Source organism: Leucoraja erinacea, chromosome 4, assembly GCF_028641065.1.
Source record: "Leucoraja erinacea ecotype New England chromosome 4, Leri_hhj_1, whole genome shotgun sequence".
NCBI lineage: Eukaryota > Metazoa > Chordata > Chondrichthyes > Rajiformes > Rajidae > Leucoraja > Leucoraja erinaceus.
The window spans coordinates 23,020,593-23,039,338 of NC_073380.1; positions in this window are offsets into that span (position 1 = coordinate 23,020,593).

Genomic DNA, 18,746 nt, shown 5'->3' on the forward strand with positions numbered 1-18,746 from the left:
ATCTCCTCCCTCACTTTGATCCAGGGACCCCAGCAACCCTTCCAAGAAGAAAGAGGTTCACATGCAACTGCATTCATTACTCCCAATATGGCCTCCTTTACATTGGTGAGACCAATCGTAGACCATGTTGCCGAACGCTCTCTGTCTGTCTGCCAAGGCCTGCTGGATTTCCTGGTTGCTAACCATTTTAACTCGCTATTCCCATTCCCAGAATAGCTTTTCTGTCCTGGGCCTCCTGCATTGCCAGAATGAGGCCACACATAAATTGAAGGAACATCACCAGTACAACCCAATTGTATGAACATTGCATTCTTCAAGTTTAGATAACGCCCTCCTTTATTCCTCTCTCTTTTCGTGACCTCTCACCCCAGCCCCCCCCCCCCCCCCCCCCCCCCCCCCCAAACCCCCATTCCAATGAGTACCCATTTTTCTCAATACCCCATTCCCTTCCTCCGCAACCCAACCATCTACTTCCACCTAAATCCCTCCCTCTGGCCTAACATTTCACTTCTCGTCTCCCCTTATCTAACACCCTTTGGTCTCCTTTTCATTTCTAACCTTTGTCCACCCATTTGCCTATTAAATCCCTCTTCATCTGTTCCACCTCACCTCTTTCCCCCTACTATAATCAATCTGAAGAAGGGCCCCGACCCAAAATGTCATCTATCCATGTTTTCCTGTCTGACCCGCTGGGTTACTCCACCACTGTATCTTTTTTTTCTTCCAGCAATGCTGCCTGACCCACTGATTTTCCCTTTGATTTACCCTTATTGTTTAAGACTTGCATGGTCAACTGAGCTTTTCACCTACTGAGAGATGAGATGCTAATCTATCAGCAAGAGAGTACGTTAGGAAGAAAAGTTAATCTGCGTCACACTTGCCCTGGCATGCCTCCAGACACTTGAGACTGTTTCCACACTCCTCCCCAGAGCTATTATGCTGCATTTAATCTGCTCCCCTAATCTATCACTTGGTAAAAATACCTTAGATCATCAACAATTGGGTGCTGACTAATCAGTTCTGCATTCTGTCGATTCGATAGCAGTGCTGAGTTCTGTCGGTTCCAGGTCTATATCTTTCAGTTCCATTCGCTTTTGGGTTTCCTCAGTACTTCTCAGTGAGCCTGCATTTGAGTCCTTTCCATTTCTGAGCCTTCTGACAGATTAGTTGGCCAGTATGGACATGGCAGGCAATCCTGGTCAGCTCGACCAGAATTTGGATGCCCCCAGTTCCAGGACTGAGGTTGTTCAAGATTGTTCAATACCAAGGCTCCACTATCAGCACCCACGAGGTATGATTAGACCAATTTACTGGTCGAATAGACTGACTTATGTATACCGTCAAGCAGTTAACTACCAGTGTCAACCAGCTTCTTGTACACCTCACACCACTGCCTCTCCCCGGCTGAGTGGAAGTATGACATCGGCAACAGAGAGCTGCTGGCATTGGAGAAGTGGAGACATTGGTTGGAGGACACTGAGCAGCCATTCCAAGTCTGGTTGGACAACAAGAACCTGGAGTACCTGCGTTCGGCGAAGCGGCTCAACCCCCTCAAGCCCAGCGGGCCCTGTTTTTCACCATGTTTAATTACACCTTCTTATACCGTCCTGGGTCCAAGAATGTCAAGCCGGACTCCCTCTCCCGCTAGTTCAGTTCTGACCAGGACAACCATTCCCACAAACCCATTCTGCCTCCACTAGCCTGGTGGGCTGCATCATCTGGGAGATCGAGACCACAGTTCACAATGCCCAGCGTCATCACCCTAATCCTGGTTCTGGATCCCCCAATAAGTTATTTGTCCTGGTCTCCAACCGCTCTGAAGTACTCCATTGGGCCCACTCCTCTATTCTTGCCTCCTGGAACCTCCTGGAATGGAACTGAAAGATATAGACCTGGAACCGACAGAACACATCCTGGCACCGTCCACACCGTCTACCTGCTGCGCCAGTGGTTCTGGTGACCCACTGTGGAGGCCAAAACCCAGTATTTCATCTCCGCCTGCTCTGCCTGTGCACAGAATAAGGTATGCCATCAGCCTCCCTCTGTTCTCCCTCATCCCCTGCCTGTTCCCCGCCATCCCCGGTCCCACATTGCCCTGGACTTCATCACCGGCTTGCCTCCGTCCAAGGGTAATACGGTTATTCTTACCATTGTGGACCGTTTCTCTATGGCTGCTTATTTCCTTCATCTTTCTAAGCTCTTATCTGCTGTAGAACTCGATCATCTTATAGTCAACCAGGTCATCAGATTCCATGGTTTTCCTCGAGACATCATTTCTGGCAGGGGCCGCAGTTCAACTGACAATTTTGGAAGGTTTTCTTCTCCCTGGTTGGCTCCTCCGCCAGCCTCTCATCTGGGTTCCATCCACAATCTAATGGTCAGTCAGAGAGAGCCAATCAGGCCTTGGTGATCACCCTACATTGCCTGGTGTCCACCAACCCTACCACCTGGTCAACAAATTGGTATGGAATGAATATGCCCACAATTCTCTGCCCAATTCTGCCACCAGTCTGTCTCCAATCCATTGCTCCCTTGGTGATCAGCCACCTTGGTTCCCAGACCAATAGGAGGAGGTCTCTGATCCCTCTGCCCAGGAGTTTGTACGCTGCAGTTGTCCGGCCTGGAAGGAGGCCCATTCTGCCCTGCTCCGCACCGCTTCCAGGTACCAATGGCAGGCGGATCATCACCAGAGTCCTGCCCCTCACTATCGTGCTGGTCAGAGGGTATGGCTGTCCACCCGAGACTCCCCCTCTGCGTTGAATCCCTTTAATTGGCACCAGGGTTTATTGGCCCATTCTCGATTCTCAAGATCATGAACTGCTCTACTGTCCACCTTGGACTGCCCCGGTCTAAGTGGATTCACCCCACCTTCCATGTATCCCGGGTTAAGCCTGTGTCCTCCAGCTCCCCGTCTCCCACTCCTCTGCTACCTCCGCCACCCCGCATCATTGATGATGGTCCGGTGTACACGGTGAAGCAACTGCTGAAGTCCTGGTGGCGTGGCAGATGAATCCAGTATCTGGTTCACTGGGAGGGCTACAATCCAGAGGAGAGGAGCTAGATTCCTTCCCGTGACATCCTGGACACTTCCCTGATCATCAGCAGTATCCGGACCAGCCAAAGAGGACACCGGGAGGCGTCTGTTGTAGGGGGACTCCTGTCACACTTGCCATGCCTCCAGACACTTGAGACTCTTTCCACACTCCTTCCCTGAGCTATTGGGAGTTACACCTGCATTTAATTTGCTCCCCTAATCTATCACTTGGTATAAATACCTGAGATCATCACCAATAGGGTGCCGACTAATCAGTTCTGCATTTTGTTGGTTCAAAAGCAGTTCTGAGTTCTTTCGGTTCTAGGTCTATATCTTTTGGTTTCATTCGCGTTTTGATTTTGGGTTTTCTTCAGTACTTCTCGGTGAGCCTGCATTCAAGTCCTTTCCATTTCTGAGCCTTCTGACAGCCTGACAGCAGGAAATGAGGGACCAGAAAGATGGTAGAAGGGGAAAGATCATTAAGCTGGAAAAAGTGCAGAAAATATTTAAGGGATGTTGCTGGTTCTCAAGGGCATGAGCTATAGGGAAAGATTGGACAGGCTAGGACTGTTTTCCTTGGACGGTAGGAGGCTAAGGCGTGATTTTATAGAAATGTTTAAAATCATGAGGAGAATTGTTAGTCTTTTTTGCAGCGTTGGGGAATCAAGAACCAGAGGACGTGGGTATAATGTGAGAGGGAAAAGATTTAAAAGGAACCTAAGGGGCAACATTTTCACTCGGGGTGGTGGGTTTATCGATAAGCTGCCAGAGGAGGTAGTTGAGGTAAGTACAATAACATTTAAAATACATTTGGATAGGTGCATGGATAGGAAAGATTTAGAGGGACAGAGACCAAATGTGGGCAAATAGGACTAGCTTAGATGGGTTATTTTGGTCAACATGGAAGAGTTGGGCCATAGGGGCCTGTTTTCATGTTGTATCCATGACTCCATGAGATCAGTTGAGAGAAGGGAAAAGTCCAATATAATAGTGGGAGGTAAATTCAGTCCAAAGGGTGATCAGTGTGACAGCAGGATTTGAGACAACCAGATGGTGGAGAGAAGACCTATCCAAAAGTAAGTTATTTGAAAGGTGTAAATTTTAAAATCATGTGTTAGGTCAAAAACATCTTCTGTGGATGTTCTGGCCTACAGTTTAAGAGCATTTATCAATTTATGAAGCAGCATGTAAGCTGCATCAGTGTATTTTTCCCTGCAAAAAATTCAAAAATAATTATTTCGATTTTACAGTAATGTCCATATGAAAATAGTGAACCATTATTGTATGGACAAGTATTTCGGGCACAAGAAGATATATTAGATGTGTTGAACATGATCTGTTTTTCCTAAAATCTTGTTTGTATAGGCTTGCAGGAAGTACTTATCAATTGGGAATAAAATAGTGTGAATCTGAGGAGGGAGCAAGGTGTCTGTTTCATTTCCCAGTGTAACATGGGAATGGCAACAGTTCCAAGATCAGAATGTTGTTTAGCTTATCTCCAAACAGTGTCTCTTCTTTTCCCATCTGCCAAAAAATGCAACATATGCGCGTGGGTCTGGCAAGAGAGGAAACTCAAGCTCAACTAGGCTGGCTCACAGCCCAGATAAAATCCAAAGTGAGAGAAAGGGATAGAGTCAGAGACAAACAGCACCGAAACAGGCCCTGAAGGGAGCTGGAAAAGGGAAGAGGCAGAACAAAGTGCGATAGGTAATAATTGGTCAACGCAGGTCAGAGGACACCAGTGACCTCATCCAAGCCAATGTCTTTTGTCTACATTTGGCGCATGTCCCTCTAAACCTCTCCTATCCATGCACCTGTCCAATTACCTCCTCTGACAACTCATTCCCACCACCCCCTGAGTGAAGAACTTGCCCCTTAGGTTCATTTTAAATCTTTACCCTCTCACCATAAACCAATGTCCTCTGATTTCCCTACCTTGGGTAAACGACTCTGCATTCACCCCATCGATTCCACTCACAATTTTATACACCTATATAAAATCATATAATGGCTGCACCATATCAGATAAAGTAAAAAAAGTTGGGGTGCTTGCAGTATAGTAAGAAATTAGAACCGAGTGATAGTTAAGGTTCTTTTCATTTTCTTCCTATTGACTGGGGGGTTCTCGTATATGGGTGTTGCCGTAAATAAGGATGTGGGTGTGGCATGGGTGGCCAAATTTGAAAGTTATTAAATCACAATGAAATCCCACAGGATTAAAAATGGGCCTACATTTTGATCCTTTTGAGTTAAATTATCAAAATCGACCAAAATTTGACCAAAATGGAATACTTTCAAAATTTAAAAAAAAAAAGAGAGAATAAAAATAGTTATAATATACTTTAAGACATTTGGAACACTTACTGATTTCGAAGCTCACTTACAAAATGTCGGCACCTAAATCACCACGTGGCCCGTAGGTCACGCCACGATCATTATAATCCCATTGTTTGAATTTTTTAAAATTGCGACGAGTGAAAAAAACCCGTTGTAGTGCTATAATTAGCATTGATAATGGGAGGGGCTACAGAATGAGACATCGCAAAAATAGGTGAGCAAACTAGATTTTTATTTCATGATTTTGTTCTATTCATTATTCATTATTAAGTATTTTAATGGAAAGCTTAAACACAAAATATAAACAATTAAAAAAAGAAACCGTCCAATTAAGTCAGCTGATGATGAAGATGCTCTCCAAAAGGATCTCGATACTATGGTTGAGTTGTCACAACAATGGGGCATGCAGTTTAACCCTTCCAAATGTCAAACTATGCCCCTTTCTCTCTCCCCCTCTCTTTCCCCCTCTCTTTCCCCCTCTCTCTCCCCCTCTCTCTCCCCTAATCCATTCCCTCCACAGATGCTGCCTAGCACGCCGAGTTCCTCCAGTACTCTGTGTTTTTTATTTAATTCTGAAATTGAAGATAGACACAAAATACAGAATGATCTGCGTTGGAATGGTCAGACTCATCATGCAACGGTGAAAGCAACAGGTGTCCTAAACTTTCTGAGGCGCAACTTTCATCATTCCTCTGTCTAGGAAGGATGCCATTAAGTTGGAAAGAGTGCAGAAAAGATTGGAAGGCTTAAATTATTGACAGACAGATAGGCTGGATTCTTTTCACCTGGAGCATAGGAGGTTATGAGGTGACCTTATAGAGGTACTAGGCTACGTGGGGAGGGGGGTTGTGGGGGGGGGAGGGGTTGTGGGAGGAGGGGTGTTGTGGGGGGGAGGGGGTGTGTGGGGGAAGGAGGGGAGTGTGGGGAGTTGTGGGGGGAGGGGTGGGGGGGAGTGGGGGGGGGGTGGGGGGAGGGGTGTGTGGGTGGGGGGTGTGTGGGAGGTGTGTGTGGGGAATTGTGTGGGGGGCATTGTGGGGTGGGCATTGTGCGGGGGGGTGGCATTGTGGGGGGGTTGTGGGGGGGGGAGGGGCTGTGCGGGGAGGGGGTTGGGGGGGGGGTGTGGGGGGAAGTGGTCAAGATGAAAGTTTTAGTAATAGTATAGATATAATCATGAGAGGCATGGATAAGGAGAATTGTCAGTCCACTCCCATGGTAAAACTAGAGGATATTGATTTAAAGTGATAGGTGAAAACAATTAAAGTTGACCTAATGGGCAAGAAACTGCAGTTTCTGGAATCTTAAGCAAAACACAACGTGCAGGAGGAACTCTGGTTCAGGCACATCTGTGGAGGGAATGGACAGACGACATTTCAGACAAATTGATTATAAAATCAGAAGTATATCAGATTTATTCATTTGATATTATTGGTGCCAGGAATGGGTAATTTTTTTAAACCACCAAGAACATCTCTCCCCCCCCTCTCTCTGCCCCCCCCCCCCCTCTCCCCCCCCCCCCCCCCCCCATCTCAACTCTCCCCCCCCCCTCCCCCCTCTCTTCCCCCCCCCCCCCCCCCCCCCTCTCTCCCCCCACCCCCCCCCCCCCTCTCCCCCCCCTCTCTCTATCCCTCTCTCTCTATCCCCCCCCCTCTCCCCTCCCTCTCCCCCATCTCTCCCCCCCCTCTCTCCCCCCTCTCTCTCCCCCTCCCTCTCTTTCCCCCCTCCCCCTCTTCCCCCCCTCCCCCCTCTCTCTCTCGCTCTCTCTCTCTCTCTCTCTCTCTCTCTCTTTTTCCCTCCCTCTCTCCCCCCCTCCTTCCCTCTCTCTCCCCCCCCTCTCTCTCCCCCCTCTCTCTCTCCCCTAATCCATTCCCTCCACAGATGCTGCCTAGCCCGCTGAGTTCCTCCAGTACTCTGTTTTTTTATTTAATTCTGAAATTGAAGATAGACACAAAATACAGTAAGTATACTTTTAAGATCCAAGTACATCATGGTCTGATTGCTGATACATTATTGCATCAGACAGTGTTGAGACTGTTGCTTTCAGGAAAGGAAGTTGAACACTCCATCCATCTCCGTTGCAAGCAACATCACCAAAGGAATGTTAATAATTCAGATATAGCAAACAAAATCAGATTTCCTATGGTAATTTAAAAATTAAGCCAATTACTACCGTATTTGAATTCCTTCTGCAACCTATTGGAAGGCACACATAAATGATGCAGGCAAAACGGAATTAGCCAGGCAAAAACTAACCATATTGCAGTTGCTTCTATTTTGACCTTTACCAAGGTGTAATTATTGAATGGTACAGCAATGGGCTGGAGCAGAAGGCTCGTTTCACACCAGAATAAACTTTGACAATAAACCTGTTGCTGTTGATCAGCCACAGCCCAGGCTTGTGCAAAGGTCATTTTAATATAATTGATCTTTCCATTAGTGAATGTTTGTAAATGTCACGAAAGGTTAGTCGGTGCCTCCTGTAGCTATATCACATAGCTCAAATTGATTTAGATGGATTATTTATGAATTATTTCAAGATTTCAGATCTAAATCTTGTCTTTATTGTTCTCATTTTGTAATCAGGCCTCAATATCACTTGCACTTGACACTGCAAAAGCACTAGGACCCTGCATGCATTGACCATGGAATCTCACTTTGCTGCATTGTTCTGTTTCGGTTGCATAATATTATGTAAGAAGATGAAAATAAAGCAGCATTCCTGCAGAAGAGGAAACAAGAAAGACATTTGAAAATATTGATGTATTCCAATTGCAAGGAAGCTTTTCTCTCAATGTTTTCTTAATGCAGATTATATTCTTTAGTACAGTTTAGTTTAGAGATATAGGATGGGAAAAGGCCTTTCTACACAATAGGAACAATTTACAGAATCCAATTAACCTATAAACGTGCATGTCTTTGGAATGTGGGAGGAAGCAGAGAAACTAAAGCGGGTACAAAGAGAACGCACACACTCTATACAGACAGCACCCCTACTCAGGATCAAACCCAGGTCATTGGCATCCTCTTTGGGTATGTGAAGAGGAAAATGTAAGGTAAGGTAAAAGTTGGACCCTTGAAGACTGAAATAGGTGAATTTATTATGGGGAACAAGGAAATGGCAGACGAATTGAACAGGTGCTTTGAATCCATCTCCACTAAGGAAGACACAAACAATCTCCCCAATGCACTAGTGGCCAGAGGATCTAGGGTGGCGGAGGAACAGAAGGAAATTCTGTATTTTTCGCCCGGTAGGCGGCGCGGCTCTGGCCAGCAGCGGCCTCTGCAGCCTGTCCGCGTTTTATTATTTTTTGTCTGTGTTTTTATGTAGTTTTTTGTTATTTTATGTTGGGGTGTGTGTGTGGGGGATGGATGGGGGGGGTGGGAGGGGGGGGGGAAACTTTTGAATCTCTCCCTGCACTGGAGACCCGACCTTTTCTCGTCGGGTCTCAGGTGTCGTTGAGGCCGCAACGAGGAGCGGCCTCCAACGGGAAGAAGCCGGGGACTCTGGTGCCGACTCACCGTTGCCGTCGCGGGGCTGGCCGAGACCGGAGCGGGTGGAGCGGTGGAGGAGCGCTGCTGCTGCTGCTGCCGGTGCCGCTGCTGCTGCTGAGTCGGAGGCTGCTGCTGCGGGTCTGCGGACGGCGGCACTGGGAGCCCGCGGATCCCTGGAGGGAGACCGCTTTTCGGGGCTCCTGCAACGGCGAATTCTCCCGCCCGTGTTGCGGGGTTGAAGAGCTCCTGGAGCGGGGCCTGACACCACTGCCCCGCGCGGCTGGAATGGCCGCGGGACTTTGCGAGCGCACACCGGGGGCTTCAACACCAAGACCCGGTGTGCGACCTCGCACCACCCGGCGTGGCTTCAATGGCCGCGGGACAATCGCCATCGCCAGCCGGGGGCTTTGACTTTGACTCTGACATCGGGGGGGGGGGAGAGTGCAGTGGAGAGATAAGTTTTTTTTGGCCTTCCATCACAGCTATGTGATGGATGTTTATGTCAAATGTAATTATGTTGTGTCTGGGGTCTATTTGTATGTAATGTATGGCTGCAGAAACGGCATTTCGTTTGGACCTCCAGGGGTCCAAATGACAATTAAATTGACTCTCTCTCTCTCTTGAAATTCACAATAGGCAGGAAATCGTATGGAGAAGACTGATGGGACTGAAGGCTGATAAATCCCCAGGGCATGATGGTCTGCATCTCAGGGTATTTAAGGAAGTGATTCCAGAACTCGTGGACACATTGGTGGTAATTTTTCAATGTTCTAGAGATTCATGATCTGTCCCTGTGGATTGGCGGTGGGGAATCGCCTCAGCGCAGAGGGAGAAGAGGAGGGAAGAGTCTGCAGCCCTAAGATTTTTGCCTCCACCACAGTGAGGAGGTGCTTGGAGGATACACTGTGGTGGATGTTAATTTGTGTTTAGTGTTGTTTATTATTGTATGATTGTATGTATGACTGCAGGCACAAAATTTCGTTCAGACCGTAAGGTCTGAATGACAATAAAGGAATTCAATTCAATTCAATTCAATTCTTCTTTGAATCTCATAGTATCCATAGCTACTCTACTAGTTTCCCTTACCTCACATAATTCAATATCCTTCTCCTTGGTGAATACCGAAGAAAATAAATTGTTCAATATCTCCCCCATCTCTTTTGGCTCTGCAAATAGCTGTCCACTTTGACACTCTAATGGAGGTGGAGGTGAGATATTACAGCAGTGCTTTGGCAGGATAGATTAGAGGGCTCACCAAACCCCGCAAACGGGCTGGCTCAAACACCGCGGCCCGGGGTGGTCGAAGCTGCCGCCCTCCAGTCCAGCGGATGAAGCCGCTGGCCCGCGGCTGAACCCAGGACTCGGGTCATAGCCGCCAGAACGCCGTCCCAGCCACCCGAGCACCGTTCCAGCCCCGAGCCGGGTCGCCCTCACGTGAGTGCCGTTCCTCCCTCCAGCTGGGCCGCTCCGACGGGAGTGCCATTCCACCTCGGGCTGGGCTGCTCCGCTCCGGGCTGGGCCGCTCCGACGGGAGTGCCATTCCACCCTCAGGATGGGCCGCTCTGACAGTAGCGCCATGGCCCCTCACGGGAGAGTCTCAGCCCCTCGCCAGGCCGCCCTCACGGGAGCGTCACAGCCCCTCACGGGAGCGCCGTTCCAGCCCCAAGCTGGGCCGCCCTTATGGGAGCGAGCCCAGGGTGAGTCCTGACCTGCTGCCTCCGGAGTCCCGAGGTCGCCAGCTCCGCCATTAGGCCTCAGCGTAGACAGAGGCAGAGAAGGGGGATACGACAAAGAAGTTGCATTCCCCCGAAGGGAGAGACAGCATGCAAGACGAGGAAGTACTGACACTTTTGGGAATTAAGGGACTGAAGTTTAGGGGTAACATGAGGAGGAACTTCTTTACTCAGAGAGTGGTGGCTGTGTGGAATGAGCTTCCAGTGAAGGTGGTGGAGGCAGGTTCGTTTTTATCATTTAAAAATAAATTGGATAGTTATATGGACGGGAAAGGAATGGAGGGTTATGGTCTGAGCGCAGTATATGGGACTAGGGGAGAATACGTGTTTGGCATGGACTAGAAGGGTTGAGATGGCCTGTTTCCGTGCTGTAATTGTTATATGGTTATATGGTTATGTGGTAACATTAACAAATTTACCGATGACACAAAGCTAGGTGGCAGTGAGGTTTTCCACTTTGGTAGCAAAAACAGGAAGGCAGATTATTATCTAAATGGTGTCAGGTTGGGAAAAGAGGAAGTACAACGGGATCTGGGGTCCTTGTTCATCAGTTAATGAAGGTAAGCATACAGGTACAGCAGGCAGTGAAGAAAACAAATGGCATGTTGGCCTTCATAACAAGAAGAGTTGAGTATAAGAGCAAAGAGGTCCTTCTGCAGTTGTACAGGGCCATAGTGAGACCACACCTGGGGTACTGTGTGCAGTTTTGGTCTCCAAATTTGAGGAAGGACATTCTTGCTATTGAGGGAGTGCAGCGTAGGTTCACAAGGTTAATTCCCGGGATGGCGAGGCTGTCATTTTCTGAGAGAATGGAGCGGCTGAGCTTGATACACTGGAATTTAGAAAGATGAGAAGGGTACTTATTGAAACGTATAAGATTATTAAGGGTTTGGACCCGCTAGAGAGTTGTGAGTCTGTGGAATTCTCTGCCTTAGAGGGCGATGGAGGCCGGTTCTCTGGATACTTTCAAGAGAGAGCTAGATAGGGCTCTAATAGATAGCAGAGTTAGGGGATATGGGGAGAAGGCAGGAATGGGGTACTTGTTGTGGATGATCAGCCATGATCACATTGAATGGCGGTGCTGGCTCAAAGGGCCGAATGGCCTACTCCTGCACCTTTGCTAATTGTCTTTTATTTCTAGTGAAGGTCTTTTGGTCTCATAACTGAAACTTTGCTTTAATTCCCTCAAAGGTCTGTTGTCATGGTGATCATCCTAAGAGAAAATGAATTATCTCTTTATCAAATTCCTTCAAGAACCTTCAGTTCTAAGAACAGACCCAGAAAAAAGAGACCTATGATCACTTTCCCCTTGCTCATCTAATTTTGCTCTTTCTGAGAGAAGGCACTCATTACCAACTCATGCTTCCTATTTAATCCTTACCGATATCTTCTGCATACCATTGCCCTACTTCATCTAAAATTCCACTTAACTAGATATGAGACAACGGCATGGTCATCAGTGAAGTGATTACTTCCAGAAACTCTTCTGAGGAAACAGTCTTACCTGGTCAAATCTGATGGACATTGTATTCACAGGCTTATGTTTTCTAAGAGAGTCATTATTAGGAGAAGTACAAATCTGGGCAGGGTGACATTCAGCCGCAACATCAAGTCTGAACTGTTCTCGACGTCAAAGTCAAGATGATGGTGACTCTCAACCTCATGGCCACTGGATCAGCAGCAGCGGATGAAAGCCATATCCCTTCATTTGTTGCTCAGTACTGCACTGGGGAATACCAGCTTTTCTGTTTCCAAAAATAATTATCTCAAATAGTTTGATTACAGTGCAGTAAGCATTCAACGTTGATCATTGGGATTTATCATCATTACTGCTTCCCACAGGACCACTATCAATAATCTGTAGCCTTAGATCAACCGAGAGAACTTCCAGTGCCATCATTCACAAGCAAATATTTGTGAACCAGCAAATAAGGTGGGGGCGCTGCAAGACGGCTGCCCTGCCAGCAGTGTGATTGTCATTTGTACTTTTTTTGTTTTTTTTAGTGTGTCCAAATGTGTGTTTTAATGTCTCTTGGTGTGTCTTGCGTGGGGGGTGGTGAGGGGGGGGGGAATAAGAGGGCAACCGCTTTCAGTCACCTCCTCTACAGAAAGGTGACTTTTTCCACGTTGCTTCCAACCATGGATTGGTGCAACCTTTCCCGGTCGGGCCCAGAGTTTCAGCAGGCACAGCATGGACATTTCATCGTAGAGAGGGCCCTTGCCGGAGTTGCCAGAGGGGAGTGCTCCGATCGCTGGCCCGCGGACTGTTACAGCCTGAAGCTGTGGTCTGCGGTGCTTCTAGCCATGGGCGCATCGTCCGGAGCCTGGGACCCCTCGCTAGGGACCCCTCACTGGAGAAGAGCTCCGAACGCTGGCCAGCGGACGATAACATCCTGAAGCCGTGGACTGCTGAGCTTCTAGCCGCGGGCGCGGCGTGGATTTACGATCCGGAGCGGGATCCCTCACCGGGGAACCCCAGAGAAGCTCCTACCGCTGGTCTGCGGCCTACAACATCTTGAAGCCGTGGTCCCCAGTAGGGAAGTGCCGATTCGGGACTTACCGTCCAGACGAGAGGGCCTGTACATCTGGCCGCCCGCAGCGGCGACTGCAGAAGTTTATGGCCCCGACCACGGGGCAACAATGGAGGAGGACTGACTGTACTTTGTGCCTTCCACCATAATGAAGAATGGTGTGGTGGATGTTTGTGTTAAATTTTTATTGTGTGTTGTGTGTTCTTTTTTGATTGTACCGCTGCTGGCAAAATTCATTTCACTGCACTTTATTGTTTTTGTGATGAATACATTGATTGATTGATTAATTGACATTTCTTGATGGTGAATTTTATGTTTCTGGAAGAATCCATGACACCTCAGTGAGTTGATCCTGCTGGTCATTTTGAGTGGCTGGCACTCCTCTGATACAGGGCAGGGATTTAATTTCCAGTGTACACAAAAATGATGGAGAAACTCAGCGGGTGCAGCAGCACCTATGGAGCGAAGGAGAAAGGCAACGTTTCAGGCCGAATCCCTCTTCCAGTGTTTAGTTTAGTTTTATTTCAGAGATACAGTGCAGAAACAGGCTCTTCAGCCCACCATGTCTGTACAGACCAGCGATCCCCCCACATTAACACTAGTGACACTAGGGACAATTTAAACTTATACCAAGCTAATTTTCCTACATACGTTTGGAGTGCGGGAGGAAACTAAAGATCTCGGAGAAAACCCATGTGGTCATTGGGAGAATGAACAAACTCCATACAGACAGCATCCGTAGTCAGGATAGAACCCAGTTCAACGGCGCTGCAAGGCAGCAGCAACTCTACCACTGCGCTACAGTGCTGCCCCAAATCTTGCAAATCTGTGCAAATCTTCCCTTTGCAGCCTCCAACACCATCCAATCCACTTCTACCTTCTGATCATGATCCAAAGGTAAGCTTGTCTGGATATCTTAGTTGTGAGGAGGGGATTTTGGAACCTAGGAGACTGAAAATATGCGGTGAAGAAAATAATGAAAGGCCTTGACAGATTGAAAAGGATTTATTTATTATTATTGACAGAGTACAATAACCAGGGAACTTAGATCATAATCATACTTTATAGCCGTGTATCTTTTACCATACAGTCATACCAATAAAAAGCAACAGAACACATAAAATACATTTTAACATGAACATCCACCACAGTGACTCCCCCGCATTCCTCACTGTGATGGAAGGCGAAAAAAAGCTAAATCTCTCCCTTTGTCCTTCAGCGGCCGGGCGCCTTTAACCTTCCGTTGACGGGATGATCTTACTCCCGTAGCCGGCGGCGGGCCTCGTCATCGGGGCGACCAAGCTCCCGCTTCGGGGGGGATTCTCAGCTTCCCCGTGCCGGGCGATCTACCCCGGATTGGGCTAGTTGAACATCGTGCGGCTTTAGGAGCTTCCCGGCGTCAGTCTCTTCTCGAGACTGCGAGCTTCTTGATGTTAACTTTCGCAGGCCACAGTTGGAATTGGCTCCGATGGTAAGTCCACGCCCCACGGTGTGGCTTAAAGTCAGTCCCGAGCAAAGCCGCCAGCTCCACGATGTTGGGCCGCAGAGTGATTGGAGCTACAATCCGGAAAACAATTGCATCTCCGGCAAGGTAAGAGATTGAAAACAAGTTTCTCCCGCCCCCCCACATAAAACTAACCAGAGAACATTAACACATACTTTTAAACACACTAAATATCACAAAAAATAGACAAAAAGTACAGACAGACTGTAGGCAAGGCTGCCATCGGAGCGCCACCCAGTAGATTTAGTTTAATTTACAGATTCAGTGTGGAAGCAGGCCTCCCGGCCAATCGTCCATTCTGACCAGCAATCACCCATACACTAGTTCTATTTTACTTCGGAGTCACGTGAGTGACTTCGTGAAGAACCCCGCTTACGGCGCATGCGTGTCATATCGCATACACGCATTGAACGTGTCGGACCTGGGGAGGACGTCCCCTTGAACGGGAGAGTTAAAAAGCCGGTGGACGGCAGGTAAGTGATTCTGCATTTTCACCCTGTATAGGAATGGACAGAGGACGCAGAAAGGCTGTGAAGAAGCTGCAGGATGTCGGCGGTGAAGGTGCCGGGGACCCGCAGCAGCAGCCGACGGCACAGGCAGTTTGTATTGAGACAGCTGTGCCAGATTCAGACCCCGCGCCGGGAAAAACTAATTCTAGACCGGGCGGGAAGGCGAAACGCAAAACTTATCACTGTGAAAGTGAGCCCGAAAAGTCGCCGGTAAATACTTACTTGTATCGCAGTAATGATGACCAGCTGCAGGGAATAGAGCAGCCAGCAGCGACCACATCTGCAGAGCTCGGAAAACAGTACGAGTGGCTGCAGCAGGTGGGGCCGTCATCAATATGTTCGGAGGAGTACCGGGAAGGCGAACAACGGCATTTGCAGCGGCCGGGAGCAACCAGAGCCGGTAGGCATGGCGACGGGTTGCGATTAAAACCGCGTGCGACTAGTGCCCGAGGGCACGAAAGTCGGCAGGAGCGGTGGGCTAAAAATAAACACCCGCGATCGACCAGTGCGGGAGAGCACGAAAGTCGGCTGGAGCGGTTGTGGGAGGAATTTCTCCACAGTGCCAGGCTCCAGAATATGGATAAAAGCCACACAGGCACAGGTGTAAGTCCCTCAGAGCATTGCCAGAAAAGGCTGCTGGACATATCATCCTCCTCTGAAGAGGGTGTTCAAGGGCTGCCTGACTCAGACTCTGAACAAGAGTCAGAGCCACGTTCCCATATGGATGAGGGAACACAGTTGCTGGACATGGTGGGCAAATATTTCCAGCAAGAACAAACTGGAAAAGACCTAGAGGCCAGGATGGCTGCCAGCATTGATTACATGACGACCCATCACCTGCAAACCAATACCTTAGCTGAGGTATGGGCAAGACATTTACCTCCGGGAAATTGTGCGGCTCTGAATGTACCCAGTGTGAACCGAAGCATTTGGAGACACGTGGGTCAGGCTATCCGGAGTCAAGATATCAAAATACAAAACGCTCTTAAAGGACTCTCGGCGGGTATAACAGCTTTGGCCCGTACGCTAGAGAATGTGGATATGTCAAATGACATGAAAGACGCTTTAGCACTGTTTTGCAATGTTCAATTTGAACTTAACAACATCAGGAAAGGGGCTATTCAGCCAGCGTTAGATCCAAAATTTGCAATCCTGTGCAAGCAGAAAGCCATAAAACCCCAAAATTTGTTGTTTGGGGGTGACCTATCAAAACAGGTCAAAGATTTGGAAGAGGAGGCCAAAACTTTGGGCCTAATTAAAGCGACCAAAGGATATCTCGGAAAACGGTATCATCCTTATGGGACGACTAAAAAAAAAAAGTACTAATATTTATAGTACGAAAAAAATTGGAGAGAGGCCAGAGGTAACCAGCAACAGCGTCATTTTTTAGGGGTTGGCCCGGGACGCCCACAATGGAAAATGCGGAAGCCTCCACTTCAACATTTACCCCACCTTCAACCTCAAGGCCCTCCGCAACCTCGGTTAAAACCAAGAAAGTAACACCACCGATAACCATGGAGGTAGGTGGGTCTGTGCCTCAAAAATTAATAAGGAGCACAGAACTTGGAGGGAGGTTGCAATTTCATTTGGAAGCATGGTGTAATTTAACTGTGGATAGGTATATCCTTAGCAGTATTAAGGGATATCTGATAGAGTTTATACACATACAAGACCCTCCAGTACAACATACACCGGACAGAACTTATATGCTTACCAAATTAGACAGAGCTAAAGCTCATATTGAAATACAAAGGTTGTTCACTAAAGGAGTAATTGAAAAAACCAAACATGAACAACAGGAATTTGTCTCAAATATATTTATTAGACATAAGAAAGATGGGGGTTGCCGGATTATTATTGATTTATCAACACTTAATAATTTTGTACAATATGCTCATTTTAAAATGGATACTTTTAGTACTGCTACAGAGCTAGTGTCGGCAGGCTACTTTATGGCAAGTATTGATCTGCAAGATGCTTACTATACGGTACCCATCAGAGACGAACACAGACGGTTTTTGAAATTTAATTGGATGGGTCAGCTTTGGCAATACAAGGCGCTACCAAACGGGCTAACGTCAGCCCCTAGATTATTCACAAAAATTCTTAAACCAGCTTTGGCATTCCTTAGACAACAAAACTATAGAGTGATGGCATATTTGGATGATATCTTGATTGTCAGATTCAAGATTCAGATTCAGATTCAGATTCAGATTCAGATTCAATTTTAATTGTGGGGAAAACCTATGAATTGGCTAGTAGAGCAGTGGTTGCCACAACACAATTGATGGAACAGCTGGGATTCATTATCCATCCAATTAAGTCAAGATTAACACCTGCTACTAATATTGATTACTTAGGGTTCACCATTAACACACTTGATATGTTAGTAACTTTACCTATAGGGAAAGCCACGGAGTTCCAAAAGGATTGCACAGAGCTTATTAATACCGTTAAACCATCCATTAGACGGGTAGCCAGGATTATTGGGAAAATTATAGCCACGTTTCCTGCCATTCAATTTGGACGATTACATTACCAAAATTTACAGAGGGAAAAAATTAGAGCACTAAAAATTAATAGAGGCCATTTTGATAGGCCAATGGAGCTAACAATAAGAGCCATAAAAGAACTACAATGGTGGGAACAAAATGTTAAATATAGCTCCAACCCAATAGTTATTCCAAACCCATCTGTGGTATTACAAACAGATGCCAGTGCAATGGGTTGGGGAGCTACGGATACCATCTCGAGCTCTGGAGGGAGATGGAATATACAGGAAACTAACCTACTTACCACTAAGGGTATAAATTACTTAGAAATGTTGAGTGCTTTTTATGGTCTAAAATCTTATTGCTCGGGAATGATTCACCAGCATGTTAGATTGCAGATAGATAATACCACGGTGGTGGCATATATAAATCATATGGGTGGAAATATATCAACATCCTGTGATGAATTGGCAAACCATATTTGGCAATGGTGTATCCAAAGGAATATTTGGTTATCGGCTACGTATCTACCAGGGATACTTAATTCAGTGGCAGACGCCAGGTCACGAAAATTTAATGAAAATACGGAATGGATGTTAGACAGAACGATATTTGCTGAAATCACAGCAAAGTACGGAAGGCCGGATATTGATCTTTTTGCATCCAGGTTAAATCATCAGTTACCAAGGTATATATCATGGGAACCAGATCCTGGGGCAGAAGCTACAGATGCATTCTCTTTGCACTGGGGGAAATGGTTCATTTATGCATTTCCTCCTTTCTGCCTCATCAATCGGGTACTACGGAAAATTCAACTAGACTCGGCATCTGGGATTCTCATAGTACCTGATTGGCCTACCCAACCATGGTTCTCGGTGCTGCAGGATTTGGTGCTTACACCATATATTACTTTAAGACATAGTCCTCAGTTGCTGGTGCATCCGGTGACTGGGGACAGCCATCCTTGCCATAATTATCTCAATTTATTGGTTTGTAGACTCTGAAAGAACCACTTCGGCATATGGGTTTATCTGATAGAACTGTGGATATGATCACAGCAGCACAGAGACTTTCGACTCAAAAACAATATTTATGTCATATTAAGAAATGGACTAAA